Genomic DNA, 23,522 nt, shown 5'->3' on the forward strand with positions numbered 1-23,522 from the left:
AATAGGCGTAACTTTCTCATACGGACTCGGAATCAGGCAAATGATATATCCACGGACATCTACAGAAAATGTTACATCCGATTCTCCGCAGCTCTCGCCCAAGGAGCGGCACAACACGAGGGACGCAGCGGCGCGAGTCAAAAGAGGGGAGAGAGAGACGACAAAAAGGAGGGATGCAACACGAGGACTTCCCAGGAGGTCACCCATCCTAGTACTACTCTCGCCCAAGCACGCTTAACTTCGGAGTTCTGATGGGATCCGGTGCTTTAGTGCTGGTATGATCGCATCCGATATGTCTAGGCGTCATTCGGATGTCATTTCTTAAAATAGGCGTAACTTTCTCATACGGACTCGGAATCAGGCAAATGATATATCCACGGACATCTACAGAAAATGTTACATCCGATTCTCCGCAGCTCTCGCCCAAGGAGCGGCACAACACGAGGGACGCAGCGGCGCGAGTCAAAAGAGGGGAGAGAGAGACGACAAAAAGGAGGGATGCAACACGAGGACTTCCCAGGAGGTCACCCATCCTAGTACTACTCTCGCCCAAGCACGCTTAACTTCGGAGTTCTGATGGGATCCGGTGCTTTAGTGCTGGTATGATCGCATCCGATATGTCTAGGCGTCATTCGGATGTCATTTCTTAAAATAGGCGTAACTTTCTCATACGGACTCGGAATCAGGCAAATGATATATCCACGGACATCTACAGAAAATGTTACATCCGATTCTCCGCAGCTCTCGCCCAAGGAGCGGCACAACACGAGGGACGCAGCGGCGCGAGTCAAAAGAGGGGAGAGAGAGACGACAAAAAGGAGGGATGCAACACGAGGACTTCCCAGGAGGTCACCCATCCTAGTACTACTCTCGCCCAAGCACGCTTAACTTCGGAGTTCTGATGGGATCCGGTGCTTTAGTGCTGGTATGATCGCATCCGATATGTCTAGGCGTCATTCGGATGTCATTTCTTAAAATAGGCGTAACTTTCTCATACGGACTCGGAATCAGGCAAATGATATATCCACGGACATCTACAGAAAATGTTACATCCGATTCTCCGCAGCTCTCGCCCAAGGAGCGGCACAACACGAGGGACGCAGCGGCGCGAGTCAAAAGAGGGGAGAGAGAGACGACAAAAAGGAGGGATGCAACACGAGGACTTCCCAGGAGGTCACCCATCCTAGTACTACTCTCGCCCAAGCACGCTTAACTTCGGAGTTCTGATGGGATCCGGTGCTTTAGTGCTGGTATGATCGCATCCGATATGTCTAGGCGTCATTCGGATGTCATTTCTTAAAATAGGCGTAACTTTCTCATACGGACTCGGAATCAGGCAAATGATATATCCACGGACATCTACAGAAAATGTTACATCCGATTCTCCGCAGCTCTCGCCCAAGGAGCGGCACAACACGAGGGACGCAGCGGCGCGAGTCAAAAGAGGGGAGAGAGAGACGACAAAAAGGAGGGATGCAACACGAGGACTTCCCAGGAGGTCACCCATCCTAGTACTACTCTCGCCCAAGCACGCTTAACTTCGGAGTTCTGATGGGATCCGGTGCTTTAGTGCTGGTATGATCGCATCCGATATGTCTAGGCGTCATTCGGATGTCATTTCTTAAAATAGGCGTAACTTTCTCATACGGACTCGGAATCAGGCAAATGATATATCCACGGACATCTACAGAAAATGTTACATCCGATTCTCCGCAGCTCTCGCCCAAGGAGCGGCACAACACGAGGGACGCAGCGGCGCGAGTCAAAAGAGGGGAGAGAGAGACGACAAAAAGGAGGGATGCAACACGAGGACTTCCCAGGAGGTCACCCATCCTAGTACTACTCTCGCCCAAGCACGCTTAACTTCGGAGTTCTGATGGGATCCGGTGCTTTAGTGCTGGTATGATCGCATCCGATATGTCTAGGCGTCATTCGGATGTCATTTCTTAAAATAGGCGTAACTTTCTCATACGGACTCGGAATCAGGCAAATGATATATCCACGGACATCTACAGAAAATGTTACATCCGATTCTCCGCAGCTCTCGCCCAAGGAGCGGCACAACACGAGGGACGCAGCGGCGCGAGTCAAAAGAGGGGAGAGAGAGACGACAAAAAGGAGGGATGCAACACGAGGACTTCCCAGGAGGTCACCCATCCTAGTACTACTCTCGCCCAAGCACGCTTAACTTCGGAGTTCTGATGGGATCCGGTGCTTTAGTGCTGGTATGATCGCATCCGATATGTCTAGGCGTCATTCGGATGTCATTTCTTAAAATAGGCGTAACTTTCTCATACGGACTCGGAATCAGGCAAATGATATATCCACGGACATCTACAGAAAATGTTACATCCGATTCTCCGCAGCTCTCGCCCAAGGAGCGGCACAACACGAGGGACGCAGCGGCGCGAGTCAAAAGAGGGGAGAGAGAGACGACAAAAAGGAGGGATGCAACACGAGGACTTCCCAGGAGGTCACCCATCCTAGTACTACTCTCGCCCAAGCACGCTTAACTTCGGAGTTCTGATGGGATCCGGTGCTTTAGTGCTGGTATGATCGCATCCGATATGTCTAGGCGTCATTCGGATGTCATTTCTTAAAATAGGCGTAACTTTCTCATACGGACTCGGAATCAGGCAAATGATATATCCACGGACATCTACAGAAAATGTTACATCCGATTCTCCGCAGCTCTCGCCCAAGGAGCGGCACAACACGAGGGACGCAGCGGCGCGAGTCAAAAGAGGGGAGAGAGAGACGACAAAAAGGAGGGATGCAACACGAGGACTTCCCAGGAGGTCACCCATCCTAGTACTACTCTCGCCCAAGCACGCTTAACTTCGGAGTTCTGATGGGATCCGGTGCTTTAGTGCTGGTATGATCGCATCCGATATGTCTAGGCGTCATTCGGATGTCATTTCTTAAAATAGGCGTAACTTTCTCATACGGACTCGGAATCAGGCAAATGATATATCCACGGACATCTACAGAAAATGTTACATCCGATTCTCCGCAGCTCTCGCCCAAGGAGCGGCACAACACGAGGGACGCAGCGGCGCGAGTCAAAAGAGGGGAGAGAGAGACGACAAAAAGGAGGGATGCAACACGAGGACTTCCCAGGAGGTCACCCATCCTAGTACTACTCTCGCCCAAGCACGCTTAACTTCGGAGTTCTGATGGGATCCGGTGCTTTAGTGCTGGTATGATCGCATCCGATATGTCTAGGCGTCATTCGGATGTCATTTCTTAAAATAGGCGTAACTTTCTCATACGGACTCGGAATCAGGCAAATGATATATCCACGGACATCTACAGAAAATGTTACATCCGATTCTCCGCAGCTCTCGCCCAAGGAGCGGCACAACACGAGGGACGCAGCGGCGCGAGTCAAAAGAGGGGAGAGAGAGACGACAAAAGGAGGGATGCAACACGAGGACTTCCCAGGAGGTCACCCATCCTAGTACTACTCTCGCCCAAGCACGCTTAACTTCGGAGTTCTGATGGGATCCGGTGCTTTAGTGCTGGTATGATCGCATCCGATATGTCTAGGCGTCATTCGGATGTCATTTCTTAAAATAGGCGTAACTTTCTCATACGGACTCGGAATCAGGCAAATGATATATCCACGGACATCTACAGAAAATGTTACATCCGATTCTCCGCAGCTCTCGCCCAAGGAGCGGCACAACACGAGGGACGCAGCGGCGCGAGTCAAAAGAGGGGAGAGAGAGACGACAAAAAGGAGGGATGCAACACGAGGACTTCCCAGGAGGTCACCCATCCTAGTACTACTCTCGCCCAAGCACGCTTAACTTCGGAGTTCTGATGGGATCCGGTGCTTTAGTGCTGGTATGATCGCATCCGATATGTCTAGGCGTCATTCGGATGTCATTTCTTAAAATAGGCGTAACTTTCTCATACGGACTCGGAATCAGGCAAATGATATATCCACGGACATCTACAGAAAATGTTACATCCGATTCTCCGCAGCTCTCGCCCAAGGAGCGGCACAACACGAGGGACGCAGCGGCGCGAGTCAAAAGAGGGGAGAGAGAGACGACAAAAAGGAGGGATGCAACACGAGGACTTCCCAGGAGGTCACCCATCCTAGTACTACTCTCGCCCAAGCACGCTTAACTTCGGAGTTCTGATGGGATCCGGTGCTTTAGTGCTGGTATGATCGCATCCGATATGTCTAGGCGTCATTCGGATGTCATTTCTTAAAATAGGCGTAACTTTCTCATACGGACTCGGAATCAGGCAAATGATATATCCACGGACATCTACAGAAAATGTTACATCCGATTCTCCGCAGCTCTCGCCCAAGGAGCGGCACAACACGAGGGACGCAGCGGCGCGAGTCAAAAGAGGGGAGAGAGAGACGACAAAAAGGAGGGATGCAACACGAGGACTTCCCAGGAGGTCACCCATCCTAGTACTACTCTCGCCCAAGCACGCTTAACTTCGGAGTTCTGATGGGATCCGGTGCTTTAGTGCTGGTATGATCGCATCCGATATGTCTAGGCGTCATTCGGATGTCATTTCTTAAAATAGGCGTAACTTTCTCATACGGACTCGGAATCAGGCAAATGATATATCCACGGACATCTACAGAAAATGTTACATCCGATTCTCCGCAGCTCTCGCCCAAGGAGCGGCACAACACGAGGGACGCAGCGGCGCGAGTCAAAAGAGGGGAGAGAGAGACGACAAAAAGGAGGGATGCAACACGAGGACTTCCCAGGAGGTCACCCATCCTAGTACTACTCTCGCCCAAGCACGCTTAACTTCGGAGTTCTGATGGGATCCGGTGCTTTAGTGCTGGTATGATCGCATCCGATATGTCTAGGCGTCATTCGGATGTCATTTCTTAAAATAGGCGTAACTTTCTCATACGGACTCGGAATCAGGCAAATGATATATCCACGGACATCTACAGAAAATGTTACATCCGATTCTCCGCAGCTCTCGCCCAAGGAGCGGCACAACACGAGGGACGCAGCGGCGCGAGTCAAAAGAGGGGAGAGAGAGACGACAAAAAGGAGGGATGCAACACGAGGACTTCCCAGGAGGTCACCCATCCTAGTACTACTCTCGCCCAAGCACGCTTAACTTCGGAGTTCTGATGGGATCCGGTGCTTTAGTGCTGGTATGATCGCATCCGATATGTCTAGGCGTCATTCGGATGTCATTTCTTAAAATAGGCGTAACTTTCTCATACGGACTCGGAATCAGGCAAATGATATATCCACGGACATCTACAGAAAATGTTACATCCGATTCTCCGCAGCTCTCGCCCAAGGAGCGGCACAACACGAGGGACGCAGCGGCGCGAGTCAAAAGAGGGGAGAGAGAGACGACAAAAAGGAGGGATGCAACACGAGGACTTCCCAGGAGGTCACCCATCCTAGTACTACTCTCGCCCAAGCACGCTTAACTTCGGAGTTCTGATGGGATCCGGTGCTTTAGTGCTGGTATGATCGCATCCGATATGTCTAGGCGTCATTCGGATGTCATTTCTTAAAATAGGCGTAACTTTCTCATACGGACTCGGAATCAGGCAAATGATATATCCACGGACATCTACAGAAAATGTTACATCCGATTCTCCGCAGCTCTCGCCCAAGGAGCGGCACAACACGAGGGACGCAGCGGCGCGAGTCAAAAGAGGGGAGAGAGAGACGACAAAAAGGAGGGATGCAACACGAGGACTTCCCAGGAGGTCACCCATCCTAGTACTACTCTCGCCCAAGCACGCTTAACTTCGGAGTTCTGATGGGATCCGGTGCTTTAGTGCTGGTATGATCGCATCCGATATGTCTAGGCGTCATTCGGATGTCATTTCTTAAAATAGGCGTAACTTTCTCATACGGACTCGGAATCAGGCAAATGATATATCCACGGACATCTACAGAAAATGTTACATCCGATTCTCCGCAGCTCTCGCCCAAGGAGCGGCACAACACGAGGGACGCAGCGGCGCGAGTCAAAAGAGGGGAGAGAGAGACGACAAAAAGGAGGGATGCAACACGAGGACTTCCCAGGAGGTCACCCATCCTAGTACTACTCTCGCCCAAGCACGCTTAACTTCGGAGTTCTGATGGGATCCGGTGCTTTAGTGCTGGTATGATCGCATCCGATATGTCTAGGCGTCATTCGGATGTCATTTCTTAAAATAGGCGTAACTTTCTCATACGGACTCGGAATCAGGCAAATGATATATCCACGGACATCTACAGAAAATGTTACATCCGATTCTCCGCAGCTCTCGCCCAAGGAGCGGCACAACACGAGGGACGCAGCGGCGCGAGTCAAAAGAGGGGAGAGAGAGACGACAAAAAGGAGGGATGCAACACGAGGACTTCCCAGGAGGTCACCCATCCTAGTACTACTCTCGCCCAAGCACGCTTAACTTCGGAGTTCTGATGGGATCCGGTGCTTTAGTGCTGGTATGATCGCATCCGATATGTCTAGGCGTCATTCGGATGTCATTTCTTAAAATAGGCGTAACTTTCTCATACGGACTCGGAATCAGGCAAATGATATATCCACGGACATCTACAGAAAATGTTACATCCGATTCTCCGCAGCTCTCGCCCAAGGAGCGGCACAACACGAGGGACGCAGCGGCGCGAGTCAAAAGAGGGGAGAGAGAGACGACAAAAAGGAGGGATGCAACACGAGGACTTCCCAGGAGGTCACCCATCCTAGTACTACTCTCGCCCAAGCACGCTTAACTTCGGAGTTCTGATGGGATCCGGTGCTTTAGTGCTGGTATGATCGCATCCGATATGTCTAGGCGTCATTCGGATGTCATTTCTTAAAATAGGCGTAACTTTCTCATACGGACTCGGAATCAGGCAAATGATATATCCACGGACATCTACAGAAAATGTTACATCCGATTCTCCGCAGCTCTCGCCCAAGGAGCGGCACAACACGAGGGACGCAGCGGCGCGAGTCAAAAGAGGGGAGAGAGAGACGACAAAAAGGAGGGATGCAACACGAGGACTTCCCAGGAGGTCACCCATCCTAGTACTACTCTCGCCCAAGCACGCTTAACTTCGGAGTTCTGATGGGATCCGGTGCTTTAGTGCTGGTATGATCGCATCCGATATGTCTAGGCGTCATTCGGATGTCATTTCTTAAAATAGGCGTAACTTTCTCATACGGACTCGGAATCAGGCAAATGATATATCCACGGACATCTACAGAAAATGTTACATCCGATTCTCCGCAGCTCTCGCCCAAGGAGCGGCACAACACGAGGGACGCAGCGGCGCGAGTCAAAAGAGGGGAGAGAGAGACGACAAAAAGGAGGGATGCAACACGAGGACTTCCCAGGAGGTCACCCATCCTAGTACTACTCTCGCCCAAGCACGCTTAACTTCGGAGTTCTGATGGGATCCGGTGCTTTAGTGCTGGTATGATCGCATCCGATATGTCTAGGCGTCATTCGGATGTCATTTCTTAAAATAGGCGTAACTTTCTCATACGGACTCGGAATCAGGCAAATGATATATCCACGGACATCTACAGAAAATGTTACATCCGATTCTCCGCAGCTCTCGCCCAAGGAGCGGCACAACACGAGGGACGCAGCGGCGCGAGTCAAAAGAGGGGAGAGAGAGACGACAAAAAGGAGGGATGCAACACGAGGACTTCCCAGGAGGTCACCCATCCTAGTACTACTCTCGCCCAAGCACGCTTAACTTCGGAGTTCTGATGGGATCCGGTGCTTTAGTGCTGGTATGATCGCATCCGATATGTCTAGGCGTCATTCGGATGTCATTTCTTAAAATAGGCGTAACTTTCTCATACGGACTCGGAATCAGGCAAATGATATATCCACGGACATCTACAGAAAATGTTACATCCGATTCTCCGCAGCTCTCGCCCAAGGAGCGGCACAACACGAGGGACGCAGCGGCGCGAGTCAAAAGAGGGGAGAGAGAGACGACAAAAAGGAGGGATGCAACACGAGGACTTCCCAGGAGGTCACCCATCCTAGTACTACTCTCGCCCAAGCACGCTTAACTTCGGAGTTCTGATGGGATCCGGTGCTTTAGTGCTGGTATGATCGCATCCGATATGTCTAGGCGTCATTCGGATGTCATTTCTTAAAATAGGCGTAACTTTCTCATACGGACTCGGAATCAGGCAAATGATATATCCACGGACATCTACAGAAAATGTTACATCCGATTCTCCGCAGCTCTCGCCCAAGGAGCGGCACAACACGAGGGACGCAGCGGCGCGAGTCAAAAGAGGGGAGAGAGAGACGACAAAAAGGAGGGATGCAACACGAGGACTTCCCAGGAGGTCACCCATCCTAGTACTACTCTCGCCCAAGCACGCTTAACTTCGGAGTTCTGATGGGATCCGGTGCTTTAGTGCTGGTATGATCGCATCCGATATGTCTAGGCGTCATTCGGATGTCATTTCTTAAAATAGGCGTAACTTTCTCATACGGACTCGGAATCAGGCAAATGATATATCCACGGACATCTACAGAAAATGTTACATCCGATTCTCCGCAGCTCTCGCCCAAGGAGCGGCACAACACGAGGGACGCAGCGGCGCGAGTCAAAAGAGGGGAGAGAGAGACGACAAAAAGGAGGGATGCAACACGAGGACTTCCCAGGAGGTCACCCATCCTAGTACTACTCTCGCCCAAGCACGCTTAACTTCGGAGTTCTGATGGGATCCGGTGCTTTAGTGCTGGTATGATCGCATCCGATATGTCTAGGCGTCATTCGGATGTCATTTCTTAAAATAGGCGTAACTTTCTCATACGGACTCGGAATCAGGCAAATGATATATCCACGGACATCTACAGAAAATGTTACATCCGATTCTCCGCAGCTCTCGCCCAAGGAGCGGCACAACACGAGGGACGCAGCGGCGCGAGTCAAAAGAGGGGAGAGAGAGACGACAAAAAGGAGGGATGCAACACGAGGACTTCCCAGGAGGTCACCCATCCTAGTACTACTCTCGCCCAAGCACGCTTAACTTCGGAGTTCTGATGGGATCCGGTGCTTTAGTGCTGGTATGATCGCATCCGATATGTCTAGGCGTCATTCGGATGTCATTTCTTAAAATAGGCGTAACTTTCTCATACGGACTCGGAATCAGGCAAATGATATATCCACGGACATCTACAGAAAATGTTACATCCGATTCTCCGCAGCTCTCGCCCAAGGAGCGGCACAACACGAGGGACGCAGCGGCGCGAGTCAAAAGAGGGGAGAGAGAGACGACAAAAAGGAGGGATGCAACACGAGGACTTCCCAGGAGGTCACCCATCCTAGTACTACTCTCGCCCAAGCACGCTTAACTTCGGAGTTCTGATGGGATCCGGTGCTTTAGTGCTGGTATGATCGCATCCGATATGTCTAGGCGTCATTCGGATGTCATTTCTTAAAATAGGCGTAACTTTCTCATACGGACTCGGAATCAGGCAAATGATATATCCACGGACATCTACAGAAAATGTTACATCCGATTCTCCGCAGCTCTCGCCCAAGGAGCGGCACAACACGAGGGACGCAGCGGCGCGAGTCAAAAGAGGGGAGAGAGAGACGACAAAAAGGAGGGATGCAACACGAGGACTTCCCAGGAGGTCACCCATCCTAGTACTACTCTCGCCCAAGCACGCTTAACTTCGGAGTTCTGATGGGATCCGGTGCTTTAGTGCTGGTATGATCGCATCCGATATGTCTAGGCGTCATTCGGATGTCATTTCTTAAAATAGGCGTAACTTTCTCATACGGACTCGGAATCAGGCAAATGATATATCCACGGACATCTACAGAAAATGTTACATCCGATTCTCCGCAGCTCTCGCCCAAGGAGCGGCACAACACGAGGGACGCAGCGGCGCGAGTCAAAAGAGGGGAGAGAGAGACGACAAAAAGGAGGGATGCAACACGAGGACTTCCCAGGAGGTCACCCATCCTAGTACTACTCTCGCCCAAGCACGCTTAACTTCGGAGTTCTGATGGGATCCGGTGCTTTAGTGCTGGTATGATCGCATCCGATATGTCTAGGCGTCATTCGGATGTCATTTCTTAAAATAGGCGTAACTTTCTCATACGGACTCGGAATCAGGCAAATGATATATCCACGGACATCTACAGAAAATGTTACATCCGATTCTCCGCAGCTCTCGCCCAAGGAGCGGCACAACACGAGGGACGCAGCGGCGCGAGTCAAAAGAGGGGAGAGAGAGACGACAAAAAGGAGGGATGCAACACGAGGACTTCCCAGGAGGTCACCCATCCTAGTACTACTCTCGCCCAAGCACGCTTAACTTCGGAGTTCTGATGGGATCCGGTGCTTTAGTGCTGGTATGATCGCATCCGATATGTCTAGGCGTCATTCGGATGTCATTTCTTAAAATAGGCGTAACTTTCTCATACGGACTCGGAATCAGGCAAATGATATATCCACGGACATCTACAGAAAATGTTACATCCGATTCTCCGCAGCTCTCGCCCAAGGAGCGGCACAACACGAGGGACGCAGCGGCGCGAGTCAAAAGAGGGGAGAGAGAGACGACAAAAAGGAGGGATGCAACACGAGGACTTCCCAGGAGGTCACCCATCCTAGTACTACTCTCGCCCAAGCACGCTTAACTTCGGAGTTCTGATGGGATCCGGTGCTTTAGTGCTGGTATGATCGCATCCGATATGTCTAGGCGTCATTCGGATGTCATTTCTTAAAATAGGCGTAACTTTCTCATACGGACTCGGAATCAGGCAAATGATATATCCACGGACATCTACAGAAAATGTTACATCCGATTCTCCGCAGCTCTCGCCCAAGGAGCGGCACAACACGAGGGACGCAGCGGCGCGAGTCAAAAGAGGGGAGAGAGAGACGACAAAAAGGAGGGATGCAACACGAGGACTTCCCAGGAGGTCACCCATCCTAGTACTACTCTCGCCCAAGCACGCTTAACTTCGGAGTTCTGATGGGATCCGGTGCTTTAGTGCTGGTATGATCGCATCCGATATGTCTAGGCGTCATTCGGATGTCATTTCTTAAAATAGGCGTAACTTTCTCATACGGACTCGGAATCAGGCAAATGATATATCCACGGACATCTACAGAAAATGTTACATCCGATTCTCCGCAGCTCTCGCCCAAGGAGCGGCACAACACGAGGGACGCAGCGGCGCGAGTCAAAAGAGGGGAGAGAGAGACGACAAAAAGGAGGGATGCAACACGAGGACTTCCCAGGAGGTCACCCATCCTAGTACTACTCTCGCCCAAGCACGCTTAACTTCGGAGTTCTGATGGGATCCGGTGCTTTAGTGCTGGTATGATCGCATCCGATATGTCTAGGCGTCATTCGGATGTCATTTCTTAAAATAGGCGTAACTTTCTCATACGGACTCGGAATCAGGCAAATGATATATCCACGGACATCTACAGAAAATGTTACATCCGATTCTCCGCAGCTCTCGCCCAAGGAGCGGCACAACACGAGGGACGCAGCGGCGCGAGTCAAAAGAGGGGAGAGAGAGACGACAAAAAGGAGGGATGCAACACGAGGACTTCCCAGGAGGTCACCCATCCTAGTACTACTCTCGCCCAAGCACGCTTAACTTCGGAGTTCTGATGGGATCCGGTGCTTTAGTGCTGGTATGATCGCATCCGATATGTCTAGGCGTCATTCGGATGTCATTTCTTAAAATAGGCGTAACTTTCTCATACGGACTCGGAATCAGGCAAATGATATATCCACGGACATCTACAGAAAATGTTACATCCGATTCTCCGCAGCTCTCGCCCAAGGAGCGGCACAACACGAGGGACGCAGCGGCGCGAGTCAAAAGAGGGGAGAGAGAGACGACAAAAAGGAGGGATGCAACACGAGGACTTCCCAGGAGGTCACCCATCCTAGTACTACTCTCGCCCAAGCACGCTTAACTTCGGAGTTCTGATGGGATCCGGTGCTTTAGTGCTGGTATGATCGCATCCGATATGTCTAGGCGTCATTCGGATGTCATTTCTTAAAATAGGCGTAACTTTCTCATACGGACTCGGAATCAGGCAAATGATATATCCACGGACATCTACAGAAAATGTTACATCCGATTCTCCGCAGCTCTCGCCCAAGGAGCGGCACAACACGAGGGACGCAGCGGCGCGAGTCAAAAGAGGGGAGAGAGAGACGACAAAAAGGAGGGATGCAACACGAGGACTTCCCAGGAGGTCACCCATCCTAGTACTACTCTCGCCCAAGCACGCTTAACTTCGGAGTTCTGATGGGATCCGGTGCTTTAGTGCTGGTATGATCGCATCCGATATGTCTAGGCGTCATTCGGATGTCATTTCTTAAAATAGGCGTAACTTTCTCATACGGACTCGGAATCAGGCAAATGATATATCCACGGACATCTACAGAAAATGTTACATCCGATTCTCCGCAGCTCTCGCCCAAGGAGCGGCACAACACGAGGGACGCAGCGGCGCGAGTCAAAAGAGGGGAGAGAGAGACGACAAAAAGGAGGGATGCAACACGAGGACTTCCCAGGAGGTCACCCATCCTAGTACTACTCTCGCCCAAGCACGCTTAACTTCGGAGTTCTGATGGGATCCGGTGCTTTAGTGCTGGTATGATCGCATCCGATATGTCTAGGCGTCATTCGGATGTCATTTCTTAAAATAGGCGTAACTTTCTCATACGGACTCGGAATCAGGCAAATGATATATCCACGGACATCTACAGAAAATGTTACATCCGATTCTCCGCAGCTCTCGCCCAAGGAGCGGCACAACACGAGGGACGCAGCGGCGCGAGTCAAAAGAGGGGAGAGAGAGACGACAAAAAGGAGGGATGCAACACGAGGACTTCCCAGGAGGTCACCCATCCTAGTACTACTCTCGCCCAAGCACGCTTAACTTCGGAGTTCTGATGGGATCCGGTGCTTTAGTGCTGGTATGATCGCATCCGATATGTCTAGGCGTCATTCGGATGTCATTTCTTAAAATAGGCGTAACTTTCTCATACGGACTCGGAATCAGGCAAATGATATATCCACGGACATCTACAGAAAATGTTACATCCGATTCTCCGCAGCTCTCGCCCAAGGAGCGGCACAACACGAGGGACGCAGCGGCGCGAGTCAAAAGAGGGGAGAGAGAGACGACAAAAAGGAGGGATGCAACACGAGGACTTCCCAGGAGGTCACCCATCCTAGTACTACTCTCGCCCAAGCACGCTTAACTTCGGAGTTCTGATGGGATCCGGTGCTTTAGTGCTGGTATGATCGCATCCGATATGTCTAGGCGTCATTCGGATGTCATTTCTTAAAATAGGCGTAACTTTCTCATACGGACTCGGAATCAGGCAAATGATATATCCACGGACATCTACAGAAAATGTTACATCCGATTCTCCGCAGCTCTCGCCCAAGGAGCGGCACAACACGAGGGACGCAGCGGCGCGAGTCAAAAGAGGGGAGAGAGAGACGACAAAAAGGAGGGATGCAACACGAGGACTTCCCAGGAGGTCACCCATCCTAGTACTACTCTCGCCCAAGCACGCTTAACTTCGGAGTTCTGATGGGATCCGGTGCTTTAGTGCTGGTATGATCGCATCCGATATGTCTAGGCGTCATTCGGATGTCATTTCTTAAAATAGGCGTAACTTTCTCATACGGACTCGGAATCAGGCAAATGATATATCCACGGACATCTACAGAAAATGTTACATCCGATTCTCCGCAGCTCTCGCCCAAGGAGCGGCACAACACGAGGGACGCAGCGGCGCGAGTCAAAAGAGGGGAGAGAGAGACGACAAAAAGGAGGGATGCAACACGAGGACTTCCCAGGAGGTCACCCATCCTAGTACTACTCTCGCCCAAGCACGCTTAACTTCGGAGTTCTGATGGGATCCGGTGCTTTAGTGCTGGTATGATCGCATCCGATATGTCTAGGCGTCATTCGGATGTCATTTCTTAAAATAGGCGTAACTTTCTCATACGGACTCGGAATCAGGCAAATGATATATCCACGGACATCTACAGAAAATGTTACATCCGATTCTCCGCAGCTCTCGCCCAAGGAGCGGCACAACACGAGGGACGCAGCGGCGCGAGTCAAAAGAGGGGAGAGAGAGACGACAAAAAGGAGGGATGCAACACGAGGACTTCCCAGGAGGTCACCCATCCTAGTACTACTCTCGCCCAAGCACGCTTAACTTCGGAGTTCTGATGGGATCCGGTGCTTTAGTGCTGGTATGATCGCATCCGATATGTCTAGGCGTCATTCGGATGTCATTTCTTAAAATAGGCGTAACTTTCTCATACGGACTCGGAATCAGGCAAATGATATATCCACGGACATCTACAGAAAATGTTACATCCGATTCTCCGCAGCTCTCGCCCAAGGAGCGGCACAACACGAGGGACGCAGCGGCGCGAGTCAAAAGAGGGGAGAGAGAGACGACAAAAAGGAGGGATGCAACACGAGGACTTCCCAGGAGGTCACCCATCCTAGTACTACTCTCGCCCAAGCACGCTTAACTTCGGAGTTCTGATGGGATCCGGTGCTTTAGTGCTGGTATGATCGCATCCGATATGTCTAGGCGTCATTCGGATGTCATTTCTTAAAATAGGCGTAACTTTCTCATACGGACTCGGAATCAGGCAAATGATATATCCACGGACATCTACAGAAAATGTTACATCCGATTCTCCGCAGCTCTCGCCCAAGGAGCGGCACAACACGAGGGACGCAGCGGCGCGAGTCAAAAGAGGGGAGAGAGAGACGACAAAAAGGAGGGATGCAACACGAGGACTTCCCAGGAGGTCACCCATCCTAGTACTACTCTCGCCCAAGCACGCTTAACTTCGGAGTTCTGATGGGATCCGGTGCTTTAGTGCTGGTATGATCGCATCCGATATGTCTAGGCGTCATTCGGATGTCATTTCTTAAAATAGGCGTAACTTTCTCATACGGACTCGGAATCAGGCAAATGATATATCCACGGACATCTACAGAAAATGTTACATCCGATTCTCCGCAGCTCTCGCCCAAGGAGCGGCACAACACGAGGGACGCAGCGGCGCGAGTCAAAAGAGGGGAGAGAGAGACGACAAAAAGGAGGGATGCAACACGAGGACTTCCCAGGAGGTCACCCATCCTAGTACTACTCTCGCCCAAGCACGCTTAACTTCGGAGTTCTGATGGGATCCGGTGCTTTAGTGCTGGTATGATCGCATCCGATATGTCTAGGCGTCATTCGGATGTCATTTCTTAAAATAGGCGTAACTTTCTCATACGGACTCGGAATCAGGCAAATGATATATCCACGGACATCTACAGAAAATGTTACATCCGATTCTCCGCAGCTCTCGCCCAAGGAGCGGCACAACACGAGGGACGCAGCGGCGCGAGTCAAAAGAGGGGAGAGAGAGACGACAAAAAGGAGGGATGCAACACGAGGACTTCCCAGGAGGTCACCCATCCTAGTACTACTCTCGCCCAAGCACGCTTAACTTCGGAGTTCTGATGGGATCCGGTGCTTTAGTGCTGGTATGATCGCATCCGATATGTCTAGGCGTCATTCGGATGTCATTTCTTAAAATAGGCGTAACTTTCTCATACGGACTCGGAATCAGGCAAATGATATATCCACGGACATCTACAGAAAATGTTACATCCGATTCTCCGCAGCTCTCGCCCAAGGAGCGGCACAACACGAGGGACGCAGCGGCGCGAGTCAAAAGAGGGGAGAGAGAGACGACAAAAAGGAGGGATGCAACACGAGGACTTCCCAGGAGGTCACCCATCCTAGTACTACTCTCGCCCAAGCACGCTTAACTTCGGAGTTCTGATGGGATCCGGTGCTTTAGTGCTGGTATGATCGCATCCGATATGTCTAGGCGTCATTCGGATGTCATTTCTTAAAATAGGCGTAACTTTCTCATACGGACTCGGAATCAGGCAAATGATATATCCACGGACATCTACAGAAAATGTTACATCCGATTCTCCGCAGCTCTCGCCCAAGGAGCGGCACAACACGAGGGACGCAGCGGCGCGAGTCAAAAGAGGGGAGAGAGAGACGACAAAAAGGAGGGATGCAACACGAGGACTTCCCAGGAGGTCACCCATCCTAGTACTACTCTCGCCCAAGCACGCTTAACTTCGGAGTTCTGATGGGATCCGGTGCTTTAGTGCTGGTATGATCGCATCCGATATGTCTAGGCGTCATTCGGATGTCATTTCTTAAAATAGGCGTAACTTTCTCATACGGACTCGGAATCAGGCAAATGATATATCCACGGACATCTACAGAAAATGTTACATCCGATTCTCCGCAGCTCTCGCCCAAGGAGCGGCACAACACGAGGGACGCAGCGGCGCGAGTCAAAAGAGGGGAGAGAGAGACGACAAAAAGGAGGGATGCAACACGAGGACTTCCCAGGAGGTCACCCATCCTAGTACTACTCTCGCCCAAGCACGCTTAACTTCGGAGTTCTGATGGGATCCGGTGCTTTAGTGCTGGTATGATCGCATCCGATATGTCTAGGCGTCATTCGGATGTCATTTCTTAAAATAGGCGTAACTTTCTCATACGGACTCGGAATCAGGCAAATGATATATCCACGGACATCTACAGAAAATGTTACATCCGATTCTCCGCAGCTCTCGCCCAAGGAGCGGCACAACACGAGGGACGCAGCGGCGCGAGTCAAAAGAGGGGAGAGAGAGACGACAAAAAGGAGGGATGCAACACGAGGACTTCCCAGGAGGTCACCCATCCTAGTACTACTCTCGCCCAAGCACGCTTAACTTCGGAGTTCTGATGGGATCCGGTGCTTTAGTGCTGGTATGATCGCATCCGATATGTCTAGGCGTCATTCGGATGTCATTTCTTAAAATAGGCGTAACTTTCTCATACGGACTCGGAATCAGGCAAATGATATATCCACGGACATCTACAGAAAATGTTACATCCGATTCTCCGCAGCTCTCGCCCAAGGAGCGGCACAACACGAGGGACGCAGCGGCGCGAGTCAAAAGAGGGGAGAGAGAGACGACAAAAAGGAGGGATGCAACACGAGGACTTCCCAGGAGGTCACCCATCCTAGTACTACTCTCGCCCAAGCACGCTTAACTTCGGAGTTCTGATGGGATCCGGTGCTTTAGTGCTGGTATGATCGCATCCGATATGTCTAGGCGTCATTCGGATGTCATTTCTTAAAATAGGCGTAACTTTCTCATACGGACTCGGAATCAGGCAAATGATATATCCACGGACATCTACAGAAAATGTTACATCCGATTCTCCGCAGCTCTCGCCCAAGGAGCGGCACAACACGAGGGACGCAGCGGCGCGAGTCAAAAGAGGGGAGAGAGAGACGACAAAAAGGAGGGATGCAACACGAGGACTTCCCAGGAGGTCACCCATCCTAGTACTACTCTCGCCCAAGCACGCTTAACTTCGGAGTTCTGATGGGATCCGGTGCTTTAGTGCTGGTATGATCGCATCCGATATGTCTAGGCGTCATTCGGATGTCATTTCTTAAAATAGGCGTAACTTTCTCATACGGACTCGGAATCAGGCAAATGATATATCCACGGACATCTACAGAAAATGTTACATCCGATTCTCCGCAGCTCTCGCCCAAGGAGCGGCACAACACGAGGGACGCAGCGGCGCGAGTCAAAAGAGGGGAGAGAGAGACGACAAAAGGAGGGATGCAACACGAGGACTTCCCAGGAGGTCACCCATCCTAGTACTACTCTCGCCCAAGCACGCTTAACTTCGGAGTTCTGATGGGATCCGGTGCTTTAGTGCTGGTATGATCGCATCCGATATGTCTAGGCGTCATTCGGATGTCATTTCTTAAAATAGGCGTAACTTTCTCATACGGACTCGGAATCAGGCAAATGATATATCCACGGACATCTACAGAAAATGTTACATCCGATTCTCCGCAGCTCTCGCCCAAGGAGCGGCACAACACGAGGGACGCAGCGGCGCGAGTCAAAAGAGGGGAGAGAGAGACGACAAAAAGGAGGGATGCAACACGAGGACTTCCCAGGAGGTCACCCATCCTAGTACTACTCTCGCCCAAGCACGCTTAACTTCGGAGTTCTGATGGGATCCGGTGCTTTAGTGCTGGTATGATCGCATCCGATATGTCTAGGCGTCATTCGGATGTCATTTCTTAAAATAGGCGTAACTTTCTCATACGGACTCGGAATCAGGCAAATGATATATCCACGGACATCTACAGAAAATGTTACATCCGATTCTCCGCAGCTCTCGCCCAAGGAGCGGCACAACACGAGGGACGCAGCGGCGCGAGTCAAAAGAGGGGAGAGAGAGACGACAAAAAGGAGGGATGCAACACGAGGACTTCCCAGGAGGTCACCCATCCTAGTACTACTCTCGCCCAAGCACGCTTAACTTCGGAGTTCTGATGGGATCCGGTGCTTTAGTGCTGGTATGATCGCATCCGATATGTCTAGGCGTCATTCGGATGTCATTTCTTAAAATAGGCGTAACTTTCTCATACGGACTCGGAATCAGGCAAATGATATATCCACGGACATCTACAGAAAATGTTACATCCGATTCTCCGCAGCTCTCGCCCAAGGAGCGGCACAACACGAGGGACGCAGCGGCGCGAGTCAAAAGAGGGGAGAGAGAGACGACAAAAAGGAGGGATGCAACACGAGGACTTCCCAGGAGGTCACCCATCCTAGTACTACTCTCGCCCAAGCACGCTTAACTTCGGAGTTCTGATGGGATCCGGTGCTTTAGTGCTGGTATGATCGCATCCGATATGTCTAGGCGTCATTCGGATGTCATTTCTTAAAATAGGCGTAACTTTCTCATACGGACTCGGAATCAGGCAAATGATATATCCACGGACATCTACAGAAAATGTTACATCCGATTCTCCGCAGCTCTCGCCCAAGGAGCGGCACAACACGAGGGACGCAGCGGCGCGAGTCAAAAGAGGGGAGAGAGAGACGACAAAAAGGAGGGATGCAACACGAGGACTTCCCAGGAGGTCACCCATCCTAGTACTACTCTCGCCCAAGCACGCTTAACTTCGGAGTTCTGATGGGATCCGGTGCTTTAGTGCTGGTATGATCGCATCCGATATGTCTAGGCGTCATTCGGATGTCATTTCTTAAAATAGGCGTAACTTTCTCATACGGACTCGGAATCAGGCAAATGATATATCCACGGACATCTACAGAAAATGTTACATCCGATTCTCCGCAGCTCTCGCCCAAGGAGCGGCACAACACGAGGGACGCAGCGGCGCGAGTCAAAAGAGGGGAGAGAGAGACGACAAAAAGGAGGGATGCAACACGAGGACTTCCCAGGAGGTCACCCATCCTAGTACTACTCTCGCCCAAGCACGCTTAACTTCGGAGTTCTGATGGGATCCGGTGCTTTAGTGCTGGTATGATCGCATCCGATATGTCTAGGCGTCATTCGGATGTCATTTCTTAAAATAGGCGTAACTTTCTCATACGGACTCGGAATCAGGCAAATGATATATCCACGGACATCTACAGAAAATGTTACATCCGATTCTCCGCAGCTCTCGCCCAAGGAGCGGCACAACACGAGGGACGCAGCGGCGCGAGTCAAAAGAGGGGAGAGAGAGACGACAAAAAGGAGGGATGCAACACGAGGACTTCCCAGGAGGTCACCCATCCTAGTACTACTCTCGCCCAAGCACGCTTAACTTCGGAGTTCTGATGGGATCCGGTGCTTTAGTGCTGGTATGATCGCATCCGATATGTCTAGGCGTCATTCGGATGTCATTTCTTAAAATAGGCGTAACTTTCTCATACGGACTCGGAATCAGGCAAATGATATATCCACGGACATCTACAGAAAATGTTACATCCGATTCTCCGCAGCTCTCGCCCAAGGAGCGGCACAACACGAGGGACGCAGCGGCGCGAGTCAAAAGAGGGGAGAGAGAGACGACAAAAAGGAGGGATGCAACACGAGGACTTCCCAGGAGGTCACCCATCCTAGTACTACTCTCGCCCAAGCACGCTTAACTTCGGAGTTCTGATGGGATCCGGTGCTTTAGTGCTGGTATGATCGCATCCGATATGTCTAGGCGTCATTCGGATGTCATTTCTTAAAATAGGCGTAACTTTCTCATACGGACTCGGAATCAGGCAAATGATATATCCACGGACATCTACAGAAAATGTTACATCCGATTCTCCGCAGCTCTCGCCCAAGGAGCGGCACAACACGAGGGACGCAGCGGCGCGAGTCAAAAGAGGGGAGAGAGAGACGACAAAAAGGAGGGATGCAACACGAGGACTTCCCAGGAGGTCACCCATCCTAGTACTACTCTCGCCCAAGCACGCTTAACTTCGGAGTTCTGATGGGATCCGGTGCTTTAGTGCTGGTATGATCGCATCCGATATGTCTAGGCGTCATTCGGATGTCATTTCTTAAAATAGGCGTAACTTTCTCATACGGACTCGGAATCAGGCAAATGATATATCCACGGACATCTACAGAAAATGTTACATCCGATTCTCCGCAGCTCTCGCCCAAGGAGCGGCACAACACGAGGGACGCAGCGGCGCGAGTCAAAAGAGGGGAGAGAGAGACGACAAAAAGGAGGGATGCAACACGAGGACTTCCCAGGAGGTCACCCATCCTAGTACTACTCTCGCCCAAGCACGCTTAACTTCGGAGTTCTGATGGGATCCGGTGCTTTAGTGCTGGTATGATCGCATCCGATATGTCTAGGCGTCATTCGGATGTCATTTCTTAAAATAGGCGTAACTTTCTCATACGGACTCGGAATCAGGCAAATGATATATCCACGGACATCTACAGAAAATGTTACATCCGATTCTCCGCAGCTCTCGCCCAAGGAGCGGCACAACACGAGGGACGCAGCGGCGCGAGTCAAAAGAGGGGAGAGAGAGACGACAAAAAGGAGGGATGCAACACGAGGACTTCCCAGGAGGTCACCCATCCTAGTACTACTCTCGCCCAAGCACGCTTAACTTCGGAGTTCTGATGGGATCCGGTGCTTTAGTGCTGGTATGATCGCATCCGATATGTCTAGGCGTCATTCGGATGTCATTTCTTAAAATAGGCGTAACTTTCTCATACGGACTCGGAATCAGGCAAATGATATATCCACGGACATCTACAGAAAATGTTACATCCGATTCTCCGCAGCTCTCGCCCAAGGAGCGGCACAACACGAGGGACGCAGCGGCGCGAGTCAAAAGAGGGGAGAGAGAGACGACAAAAAGGAGGGATGCAACACGAGGACTTCCCAGGAGGTCACCCATCCTAGTACTACTCTCGCCCAAGCACGCTTAACTTCGGAGTTCTGATGGGATCCGGTGCTTTAGTGCTGGTATGATCGCATCCGATATGTCTAGGCGTCATTCGGATGTCATTTCTTAAAATAGGCGTAACTTTCTCATACGGACTCGGAATCAGGCAAATGATATATCCACGGACATCTACAGAAAATGTTACATCCGATTCTCCGCAGCTCTCGCCCAAGGAGCGGCACAACACGAGGGACGCAGCGGCGCGAGTCAAAAGAGGGGAGAGAGAGACGACAAAAAGGAGGGATGCAACACGAGGACTTCCCAGGAGGTCACCCATCCTAGTACTACTCTCGCCCAAGCACGCTTAACTTCGGAGTTCTGATGGGATCCGGTGCTTTAGTGCTGGTATGATCGCATCCGATATGTCTAGGCGTCATTCGGATGTCATTTCTTAAAATAGGCGTAACTTTCTCATACGGACTCGGAATCAGGCAAATGATATATCCACGGACATCTACAGAAAATGTTACATCCGATTCTCCGCAGCTCTCGCCCAAGGAGCGGCACAACACGAGGGACGCAGCGGCGCGAGTCAAAAGAGGGGAGAGAGAGACGACAAAAAGGAGGGATGCAACACGAGGACTTCCCAGGAGGTCACCCATCCTAGTACTACTCTCGCCCAAGCACGCTTAACTTCGGAGTTCTGATGGGATCCGGTGCTTTAGTGCTGGTATGATCGCATCCGATATGTCTAGGCGTCATTCGGATGTCATTTCTTAAAATAGGCGTAACTTTCTCATACGGACTCGGAATCAGGCAAATGATATATCCACGGACATCTACAGAAAATGTTACATCCGATTCTCCGCAGCTCTCGCCCAAGGAGCGGCACAACACGAGGGACGCAGCGGCGCGAGTCAAAAGAGGGGAGAGAGAGACGACAAAAAGGAGGGATGCAACACGAGGACTTCCCAGGAGGTCACCCATCCTAGTACTACTCTCGCCCAAGCACGCTTAACTTCGGAGTTCTGATGGGATCCGGTGCTTTAGTGCTGGTATGATCGCATCCGATATGTCTAGGCGTCATTCGGATGTCATTTCTTAAAATAGGCGTAACTTTCTCATACGGACTCGGAATCAGGCAAATGATATATCCACGGACATCTACAGAAAATGTTACATCCGATTCTCCGCAGCTCTCGCCCAAGGAGCGGCACAACACGAGGGACGCAGCGGCGCGAGTCAAAAGAGGGGAGAGAGAGACGACAAAAAGGAGGGATGCAACACGAGGACTTCCCAGGAGGTCACCCATCCTAGTACTACTCTCGCCCAAGCACGCTTAACTTCGGAGTTCTGATGGGATCCGGTGCTTTAGTGCTGGTATGATCGCATCCGATATGTCTAGGCGTCATTCGGATGTCATTTCTTAAAATAGGCGTAACTTTCTCATACGGACTCGGAATCAGGCAAATGATATATCCACGGACATCTACAGAAAATGTTACATCCGATTCTCCGCAGCTCTCGCCCAAGGAGCGGCACAACACGAGGGACGCAGCGGCGCGAGTCAAAAGAGGGGAGAGAGAGACGACAAAAAGGAGGGATGCAACACGAGGACTTCCCAGGAGGTCACCCATCCTAGTACTACTCTCGCCCAAGCACGCTTAACTTCGGAGTTCTGATGGGATCCGGTGCTTTAGTGCTGGTATGATCGCATCCGATATGTCTAGGCGTCATTCGGATGTCATTTCTTAAAATAGGCGTAACTTTCTCATACGGACTCGGAATCAGGCAAATGATATATCCACGGACATCTACAGAAAATGTTACATCCGATTCTCCGCAGCTCTCGCCCAAGGAGCGGCACAACACGAGGGACGCAGCGGCGCGAGTCAAAAGAGGGGAGAGAGAGACGACAAAAAGGAGGGATGCAACACGAGGACTTCCCAGGAGGTCACCCATCCTAGTACTACTCTCGCCCAAGCACGCTTAACTTCGGAGTTCTGATGGGATCCGGTGCTTTAGTGCTGGTATGATCGCATCCGATATGTCTAGGCGTCATTCGGATGTCATTTCTTAAAATAGGCGTAACTTTCTCATACGGACTCGGAATCAGGCAAATGATATATCCACGGACATCTACAGAAAATGTTACATCCGATTCTCCGCAGCTCTCGCCCAAGGAGCGGCACAACACGAGGGAC

At 51.1% G+C, this 23,522-nt stretch overlaps 72 non-coding genes across 72 annotated transcripts; all 72 read right to left on the reverse strand.

Moving 5' to 3' along the window:
- Positions 1-170: 170 nt before the first annotated feature.
- On the reverse strand, positions 171-289 carry LOC127758877 (5S ribosomal RNA). The gene has a single exon (XR_008014202.1). It is a non-coding gene; the product is annotated as a 5S ribosomal RNA (ribosomal RNA).
- Positions 290-495: 206 nt separating this feature from the next.
- On the reverse strand, positions 496-614 carry LOC127758878 (5S ribosomal RNA). Its single transcript, XR_008014203.1, has one exon. It is a non-coding gene; the product is annotated as a 5S ribosomal RNA (ribosomal RNA).
- Positions 615-820: 206 nt separating this feature from the next.
- LOC127758879 (5S ribosomal RNA) lies at positions 821-939 on the reverse strand. Its single transcript, XR_008014204.1, has one exon. It is a non-coding gene; the product is annotated as a 5S ribosomal RNA (ribosomal RNA).
- Positions 940-1,145: 206 nt separating this feature from the next.
- On the reverse strand, positions 1,146-1,264 carry LOC127758880 (5S ribosomal RNA). Its single transcript, XR_008014205.1, has one exon. It is a non-coding gene; the product is annotated as a 5S ribosomal RNA (ribosomal RNA).
- Positions 1,265-1,470: 206 nt separating this feature from the next.
- LOC127758881 (5S ribosomal RNA) lies at positions 1,471-1,589 on the reverse strand. The gene has a single exon (XR_008014206.1). It is a non-coding gene; the product is annotated as a 5S ribosomal RNA (ribosomal RNA).
- A 206-nt stretch (positions 1,590-1,795) lies between these two features.
- LOC127758883 (5S ribosomal RNA) lies at positions 1,796-1,914 on the reverse strand. The gene has a single exon (XR_008014207.1). It is a non-coding gene; the product is annotated as a 5S ribosomal RNA (ribosomal RNA).
- A 206-nt stretch (positions 1,915-2,120) lies between these two features.
- Positions 2,121-2,239, reverse strand: LOC127758884 (5S ribosomal RNA). The gene has a single exon (XR_008014208.1). It is a non-coding gene; the product is annotated as a 5S ribosomal RNA (ribosomal RNA).
- A 206-nt stretch (positions 2,240-2,445) lies between these two features.
- On the reverse strand, positions 2,446-2,564 carry LOC127758885 (5S ribosomal RNA). Its single transcript, XR_008014209.1, has one exon. It is a non-coding gene; the product is annotated as a 5S ribosomal RNA (ribosomal RNA).
- Positions 2,565-2,770: 206 nt separating this feature from the next.
- LOC127758886 (5S ribosomal RNA) lies at positions 2,771-2,889 on the reverse strand. The gene has a single exon (XR_008014210.1). It is a non-coding gene; the product is annotated as a 5S ribosomal RNA (ribosomal RNA).
- Positions 2,890-3,095: 206 nt separating this feature from the next.
- LOC127758889 (5S ribosomal RNA) lies at positions 3,096-3,214 on the reverse strand. Its single transcript, XR_008014212.1, has one exon. It is a non-coding gene; the product is annotated as a 5S ribosomal RNA (ribosomal RNA).
- Positions 3,215-3,419: 205 nt separating this feature from the next.
- LOC127758890 (5S ribosomal RNA) lies at positions 3,420-3,538 on the reverse strand. The gene has a single exon (XR_008014213.1). It is a non-coding gene; the product is annotated as a 5S ribosomal RNA (ribosomal RNA).
- A 206-nt stretch (positions 3,539-3,744) lies between these two features.
- LOC127758891 (5S ribosomal RNA) lies at positions 3,745-3,863 on the reverse strand. Its single transcript, XR_008014214.1, has one exon. It is a non-coding gene; the product is annotated as a 5S ribosomal RNA (ribosomal RNA).
- Positions 3,864-4,069: 206 nt separating this feature from the next.
- Positions 4,070-4,188, reverse strand: LOC127758892 (5S ribosomal RNA). The gene has a single exon (XR_008014215.1). It is a non-coding gene; the product is annotated as a 5S ribosomal RNA (ribosomal RNA).
- Positions 4,189-4,394: 206 nt separating this feature from the next.
- On the reverse strand, positions 4,395-4,513 carry LOC127758893 (5S ribosomal RNA). Its single transcript, XR_008014216.1, has one exon. It is a non-coding gene; the product is annotated as a 5S ribosomal RNA (ribosomal RNA).
- Positions 4,514-4,719: 206 nt separating this feature from the next.
- Positions 4,720-4,838, reverse strand: LOC127758895 (5S ribosomal RNA). Its single transcript, XR_008014219.1, has one exon. It is a non-coding gene; the product is annotated as a 5S ribosomal RNA (ribosomal RNA).
- A 206-nt stretch (positions 4,839-5,044) lies between these two features.
- Positions 5,045-5,163, reverse strand: LOC127758896 (5S ribosomal RNA). Its single transcript, XR_008014220.1, has one exon. It is a non-coding gene; the product is annotated as a 5S ribosomal RNA (ribosomal RNA).
- Positions 5,164-5,369: 206 nt separating this feature from the next.
- On the reverse strand, positions 5,370-5,488 carry LOC127758897 (5S ribosomal RNA). Its single transcript, XR_008014221.1, has one exon. It is a non-coding gene; the product is annotated as a 5S ribosomal RNA (ribosomal RNA).
- A 206-nt stretch (positions 5,489-5,694) lies between these two features.
- Positions 5,695-5,813, reverse strand: LOC127758898 (5S ribosomal RNA). The gene has a single exon (XR_008014222.1). It is a non-coding gene; the product is annotated as a 5S ribosomal RNA (ribosomal RNA).
- A 206-nt stretch (positions 5,814-6,019) lies between these two features.
- Positions 6,020-6,138, reverse strand: LOC127758899 (5S ribosomal RNA). Its single transcript, XR_008014224.1, has one exon. It is a non-coding gene; the product is annotated as a 5S ribosomal RNA (ribosomal RNA).
- A 206-nt stretch (positions 6,139-6,344) lies between these two features.
- On the reverse strand, positions 6,345-6,463 carry LOC127758901 (5S ribosomal RNA). The gene has a single exon (XR_008014226.1). It is a non-coding gene; the product is annotated as a 5S ribosomal RNA (ribosomal RNA).
- Positions 6,464-6,669: 206 nt separating this feature from the next.
- Positions 6,670-6,788, reverse strand: LOC127758902 (5S ribosomal RNA). Its single transcript, XR_008014227.1, has one exon. It is a non-coding gene; the product is annotated as a 5S ribosomal RNA (ribosomal RNA).
- Positions 6,789-6,994: 206 nt separating this feature from the next.
- Positions 6,995-7,113, reverse strand: LOC127758903 (5S ribosomal RNA). The gene has a single exon (XR_008014228.1). It is a non-coding gene; the product is annotated as a 5S ribosomal RNA (ribosomal RNA).
- Positions 7,114-7,319: 206 nt separating this feature from the next.
- Positions 7,320-7,438, reverse strand: LOC127758905 (5S ribosomal RNA). Its single transcript, XR_008014229.1, has one exon. It is a non-coding gene; the product is annotated as a 5S ribosomal RNA (ribosomal RNA).
- A 206-nt stretch (positions 7,439-7,644) lies between these two features.
- On the reverse strand, positions 7,645-7,763 carry LOC127758906 (5S ribosomal RNA). The gene has a single exon (XR_008014230.1). It is a non-coding gene; the product is annotated as a 5S ribosomal RNA (ribosomal RNA).
- A 206-nt stretch (positions 7,764-7,969) lies between these two features.
- Positions 7,970-8,088, reverse strand: LOC127758907 (5S ribosomal RNA). The gene has a single exon (XR_008014231.1). It is a non-coding gene; the product is annotated as a 5S ribosomal RNA (ribosomal RNA).
- Positions 8,089-8,294: 206 nt separating this feature from the next.
- LOC127758908 (5S ribosomal RNA) lies at positions 8,295-8,413 on the reverse strand. Its single transcript, XR_008014232.1, has one exon. It is a non-coding gene; the product is annotated as a 5S ribosomal RNA (ribosomal RNA).
- A 206-nt stretch (positions 8,414-8,619) lies between these two features.
- On the reverse strand, positions 8,620-8,738 carry LOC127758909 (5S ribosomal RNA). The gene has a single exon (XR_008014233.1). It is a non-coding gene; the product is annotated as a 5S ribosomal RNA (ribosomal RNA).
- A 206-nt stretch (positions 8,739-8,944) lies between these two features.
- LOC127758910 (5S ribosomal RNA) lies at positions 8,945-9,063 on the reverse strand. The gene has a single exon (XR_008014234.1). It is a non-coding gene; the product is annotated as a 5S ribosomal RNA (ribosomal RNA).
- A 206-nt stretch (positions 9,064-9,269) lies between these two features.
- LOC127758911 (5S ribosomal RNA) lies at positions 9,270-9,388 on the reverse strand. The gene has a single exon (XR_008014235.1). It is a non-coding gene; the product is annotated as a 5S ribosomal RNA (ribosomal RNA).
- Positions 9,389-9,594: 206 nt separating this feature from the next.
- Positions 9,595-9,713, reverse strand: LOC127758913 (5S ribosomal RNA). The gene has a single exon (XR_008014237.1). It is a non-coding gene; the product is annotated as a 5S ribosomal RNA (ribosomal RNA).
- A 206-nt stretch (positions 9,714-9,919) lies between these two features.
- On the reverse strand, positions 9,920-10,038 carry LOC127758914 (5S ribosomal RNA). Its single transcript, XR_008014238.1, has one exon. It is a non-coding gene; the product is annotated as a 5S ribosomal RNA (ribosomal RNA).
- A 206-nt stretch (positions 10,039-10,244) lies between these two features.
- On the reverse strand, positions 10,245-10,363 carry LOC127758915 (5S ribosomal RNA). The gene has a single exon (XR_008014239.1). It is a non-coding gene; the product is annotated as a 5S ribosomal RNA (ribosomal RNA).
- A 206-nt stretch (positions 10,364-10,569) lies between these two features.
- Positions 10,570-10,688, reverse strand: LOC127758916 (5S ribosomal RNA). Its single transcript, XR_008014240.1, has one exon. It is a non-coding gene; the product is annotated as a 5S ribosomal RNA (ribosomal RNA).
- Positions 10,689-10,894: 206 nt separating this feature from the next.
- Positions 10,895-11,013, reverse strand: LOC127758917 (5S ribosomal RNA). Its single transcript, XR_008014241.1, has one exon. It is a non-coding gene; the product is annotated as a 5S ribosomal RNA (ribosomal RNA).
- A 206-nt stretch (positions 11,014-11,219) lies between these two features.
- Positions 11,220-11,338, reverse strand: LOC127758918 (5S ribosomal RNA). Its single transcript, XR_008014242.1, has one exon. It is a non-coding gene; the product is annotated as a 5S ribosomal RNA (ribosomal RNA).
- Positions 11,339-11,544: 206 nt separating this feature from the next.
- On the reverse strand, positions 11,545-11,663 carry LOC127758919 (5S ribosomal RNA). The gene has a single exon (XR_008014243.1). It is a non-coding gene; the product is annotated as a 5S ribosomal RNA (ribosomal RNA).
- A 206-nt stretch (positions 11,664-11,869) lies between these two features.
- On the reverse strand, positions 11,870-11,988 carry LOC127758920 (5S ribosomal RNA). The gene has a single exon (XR_008014244.1). It is a non-coding gene; the product is annotated as a 5S ribosomal RNA (ribosomal RNA).
- Positions 11,989-12,194: 206 nt separating this feature from the next.
- Positions 12,195-12,313, reverse strand: LOC127758921 (5S ribosomal RNA). Its single transcript, XR_008014245.1, has one exon. It is a non-coding gene; the product is annotated as a 5S ribosomal RNA (ribosomal RNA).
- Positions 12,314-12,519: 206 nt separating this feature from the next.
- On the reverse strand, positions 12,520-12,638 carry LOC127758922 (5S ribosomal RNA). Its single transcript, XR_008014246.1, has one exon. It is a non-coding gene; the product is annotated as a 5S ribosomal RNA (ribosomal RNA).
- A 206-nt stretch (positions 12,639-12,844) lies between these two features.
- Positions 12,845-12,963, reverse strand: LOC127758924 (5S ribosomal RNA). Its single transcript, XR_008014248.1, has one exon. It is a non-coding gene; the product is annotated as a 5S ribosomal RNA (ribosomal RNA).
- A 206-nt stretch (positions 12,964-13,169) lies between these two features.
- On the reverse strand, positions 13,170-13,288 carry LOC127758925 (5S ribosomal RNA). Its single transcript, XR_008014249.1, has one exon. It is a non-coding gene; the product is annotated as a 5S ribosomal RNA (ribosomal RNA).
- Positions 13,289-13,494: 206 nt separating this feature from the next.
- On the reverse strand, positions 13,495-13,613 carry LOC127758926 (5S ribosomal RNA). Its single transcript, XR_008014250.1, has one exon. It is a non-coding gene; the product is annotated as a 5S ribosomal RNA (ribosomal RNA).
- Positions 13,614-13,819: 206 nt separating this feature from the next.
- On the reverse strand, positions 13,820-13,938 carry LOC127758927 (5S ribosomal RNA). Its single transcript, XR_008014251.1, has one exon. It is a non-coding gene; the product is annotated as a 5S ribosomal RNA (ribosomal RNA).
- A 206-nt stretch (positions 13,939-14,144) lies between these two features.
- On the reverse strand, positions 14,145-14,263 carry LOC127758928 (5S ribosomal RNA). Its single transcript, XR_008014252.1, has one exon. It is a non-coding gene; the product is annotated as a 5S ribosomal RNA (ribosomal RNA).
- A 206-nt stretch (positions 14,264-14,469) lies between these two features.
- Positions 14,470-14,588, reverse strand: LOC127758929 (5S ribosomal RNA). Its single transcript, XR_008014253.1, has one exon. It is a non-coding gene; the product is annotated as a 5S ribosomal RNA (ribosomal RNA).
- Positions 14,589-14,794: 206 nt separating this feature from the next.
- On the reverse strand, positions 14,795-14,913 carry LOC127758930 (5S ribosomal RNA). Its single transcript, XR_008014254.1, has one exon. It is a non-coding gene; the product is annotated as a 5S ribosomal RNA (ribosomal RNA).
- Positions 14,914-15,119: 206 nt separating this feature from the next.
- On the reverse strand, positions 15,120-15,238 carry LOC127758931 (5S ribosomal RNA). Its single transcript, XR_008014255.1, has one exon. It is a non-coding gene; the product is annotated as a 5S ribosomal RNA (ribosomal RNA).
- Positions 15,239-15,444: 206 nt separating this feature from the next.
- Positions 15,445-15,563, reverse strand: LOC127758932 (5S ribosomal RNA). The gene has a single exon (XR_008014256.1). It is a non-coding gene; the product is annotated as a 5S ribosomal RNA (ribosomal RNA).
- A 206-nt stretch (positions 15,564-15,769) lies between these two features.
- LOC127758933 (5S ribosomal RNA) lies at positions 15,770-15,888 on the reverse strand. Its single transcript, XR_008014257.1, has one exon. It is a non-coding gene; the product is annotated as a 5S ribosomal RNA (ribosomal RNA).
- A 206-nt stretch (positions 15,889-16,094) lies between these two features.
- LOC127758935 (5S ribosomal RNA) lies at positions 16,095-16,213 on the reverse strand. The gene has a single exon (XR_008014259.1). It is a non-coding gene; the product is annotated as a 5S ribosomal RNA (ribosomal RNA).
- Positions 16,214-16,419: 206 nt separating this feature from the next.
- Positions 16,420-16,538, reverse strand: LOC127758936 (5S ribosomal RNA). The gene has a single exon (XR_008014260.1). It is a non-coding gene; the product is annotated as a 5S ribosomal RNA (ribosomal RNA).
- Positions 16,539-16,744: 206 nt separating this feature from the next.
- Positions 16,745-16,863, reverse strand: LOC127758937 (5S ribosomal RNA). Its single transcript, XR_008014261.1, has one exon. It is a non-coding gene; the product is annotated as a 5S ribosomal RNA (ribosomal RNA).
- A 206-nt stretch (positions 16,864-17,069) lies between these two features.
- On the reverse strand, positions 17,070-17,188 carry LOC127758938 (5S ribosomal RNA). Its single transcript, XR_008014262.1, has one exon. It is a non-coding gene; the product is annotated as a 5S ribosomal RNA (ribosomal RNA).
- A 206-nt stretch (positions 17,189-17,394) lies between these two features.
- LOC127758939 (5S ribosomal RNA) lies at positions 17,395-17,513 on the reverse strand. The gene has a single exon (XR_008014263.1). It is a non-coding gene; the product is annotated as a 5S ribosomal RNA (ribosomal RNA).
- A 205-nt stretch (positions 17,514-17,718) lies between these two features.
- LOC127758941 (5S ribosomal RNA) lies at positions 17,719-17,837 on the reverse strand. Its single transcript, XR_008014264.1, has one exon. It is a non-coding gene; the product is annotated as a 5S ribosomal RNA (ribosomal RNA).
- Positions 17,838-18,043: 206 nt separating this feature from the next.
- LOC127758942 (5S ribosomal RNA) lies at positions 18,044-18,162 on the reverse strand. Its single transcript, XR_008014265.1, has one exon. It is a non-coding gene; the product is annotated as a 5S ribosomal RNA (ribosomal RNA).
- A 206-nt stretch (positions 18,163-18,368) lies between these two features.
- LOC127758943 (5S ribosomal RNA) lies at positions 18,369-18,487 on the reverse strand. Its single transcript, XR_008014266.1, has one exon. It is a non-coding gene; the product is annotated as a 5S ribosomal RNA (ribosomal RNA).
- Positions 18,488-18,693: 206 nt separating this feature from the next.
- Positions 18,694-18,812, reverse strand: LOC127758944 (5S ribosomal RNA). Its single transcript, XR_008014267.1, has one exon. It is a non-coding gene; the product is annotated as a 5S ribosomal RNA (ribosomal RNA).
- A 206-nt stretch (positions 18,813-19,018) lies between these two features.
- LOC127758945 (5S ribosomal RNA) lies at positions 19,019-19,137 on the reverse strand. The gene has a single exon (XR_008014268.1). It is a non-coding gene; the product is annotated as a 5S ribosomal RNA (ribosomal RNA).
- A 206-nt stretch (positions 19,138-19,343) lies between these two features.
- Positions 19,344-19,462, reverse strand: LOC127758947 (5S ribosomal RNA). Its single transcript, XR_008014270.1, has one exon. It is a non-coding gene; the product is annotated as a 5S ribosomal RNA (ribosomal RNA).
- Positions 19,463-19,668: 206 nt separating this feature from the next.
- LOC127758948 (5S ribosomal RNA) lies at positions 19,669-19,787 on the reverse strand. The gene has a single exon (XR_008014271.1). It is a non-coding gene; the product is annotated as a 5S ribosomal RNA (ribosomal RNA).
- A 206-nt stretch (positions 19,788-19,993) lies between these two features.
- Positions 19,994-20,112, reverse strand: LOC127758949 (5S ribosomal RNA). Its single transcript, XR_008014272.1, has one exon. It is a non-coding gene; the product is annotated as a 5S ribosomal RNA (ribosomal RNA).
- Positions 20,113-20,318: 206 nt separating this feature from the next.
- On the reverse strand, positions 20,319-20,437 carry LOC127758950 (5S ribosomal RNA). The gene has a single exon (XR_008014273.1). It is a non-coding gene; the product is annotated as a 5S ribosomal RNA (ribosomal RNA).
- Positions 20,438-20,643: 206 nt separating this feature from the next.
- LOC127758951 (5S ribosomal RNA) lies at positions 20,644-20,762 on the reverse strand. The gene has a single exon (XR_008014274.1). It is a non-coding gene; the product is annotated as a 5S ribosomal RNA (ribosomal RNA).
- Positions 20,763-20,968: 206 nt separating this feature from the next.
- On the reverse strand, positions 20,969-21,087 carry LOC127758952 (5S ribosomal RNA). The gene has a single exon (XR_008014275.1). It is a non-coding gene; the product is annotated as a 5S ribosomal RNA (ribosomal RNA).
- Positions 21,088-21,293: 206 nt separating this feature from the next.
- LOC127758953 (5S ribosomal RNA) lies at positions 21,294-21,412 on the reverse strand. Its single transcript, XR_008014276.1, has one exon. It is a non-coding gene; the product is annotated as a 5S ribosomal RNA (ribosomal RNA).
- A 206-nt stretch (positions 21,413-21,618) lies between these two features.
- Positions 21,619-21,737, reverse strand: LOC127758954 (5S ribosomal RNA). Its single transcript, XR_008014277.1, has one exon. It is a non-coding gene; the product is annotated as a 5S ribosomal RNA (ribosomal RNA).
- A 206-nt stretch (positions 21,738-21,943) lies between these two features.
- On the reverse strand, positions 21,944-22,062 carry LOC127758955 (5S ribosomal RNA). The gene has a single exon (XR_008014278.1). It is a non-coding gene; the product is annotated as a 5S ribosomal RNA (ribosomal RNA).
- A 206-nt stretch (positions 22,063-22,268) lies between these two features.
- On the reverse strand, positions 22,269-22,387 carry LOC127758957 (5S ribosomal RNA). The gene has a single exon (XR_008014279.1). It is a non-coding gene; the product is annotated as a 5S ribosomal RNA (ribosomal RNA).
- A 206-nt stretch (positions 22,388-22,593) lies between these two features.
- On the reverse strand, positions 22,594-22,712 carry LOC127758959 (5S ribosomal RNA). Its single transcript, XR_008014281.1, has one exon. It is a non-coding gene; the product is annotated as a 5S ribosomal RNA (ribosomal RNA).
- A 206-nt stretch (positions 22,713-22,918) lies between these two features.
- LOC127758960 (5S ribosomal RNA) lies at positions 22,919-23,037 on the reverse strand. Its single transcript, XR_008014282.1, has one exon. It is a non-coding gene; the product is annotated as a 5S ribosomal RNA (ribosomal RNA).
- Positions 23,038-23,243: 206 nt separating this feature from the next.
- Positions 23,244-23,362, reverse strand: LOC127758961 (5S ribosomal RNA). Its single transcript, XR_008014283.1, has one exon. It is a non-coding gene; the product is annotated as a 5S ribosomal RNA (ribosomal RNA).
- Positions 23,363-23,522: the final 160 nt, after the last annotated feature.

This window comes from Oryza glaberrima, unplaced genomic scaffold, assembly GCF_000147395.1.
Source record: "Oryza glaberrima unplaced genomic scaffold, OglaRS2 ChrUN-Ctg39, whole genome shotgun sequence".
In the NCBI taxonomy this organism is placed as follows: Eukaryota; Viridiplantae; Streptophyta; class Magnoliopsida; order Poales; family Poaceae; genus Oryza; species Oryza glaberrima.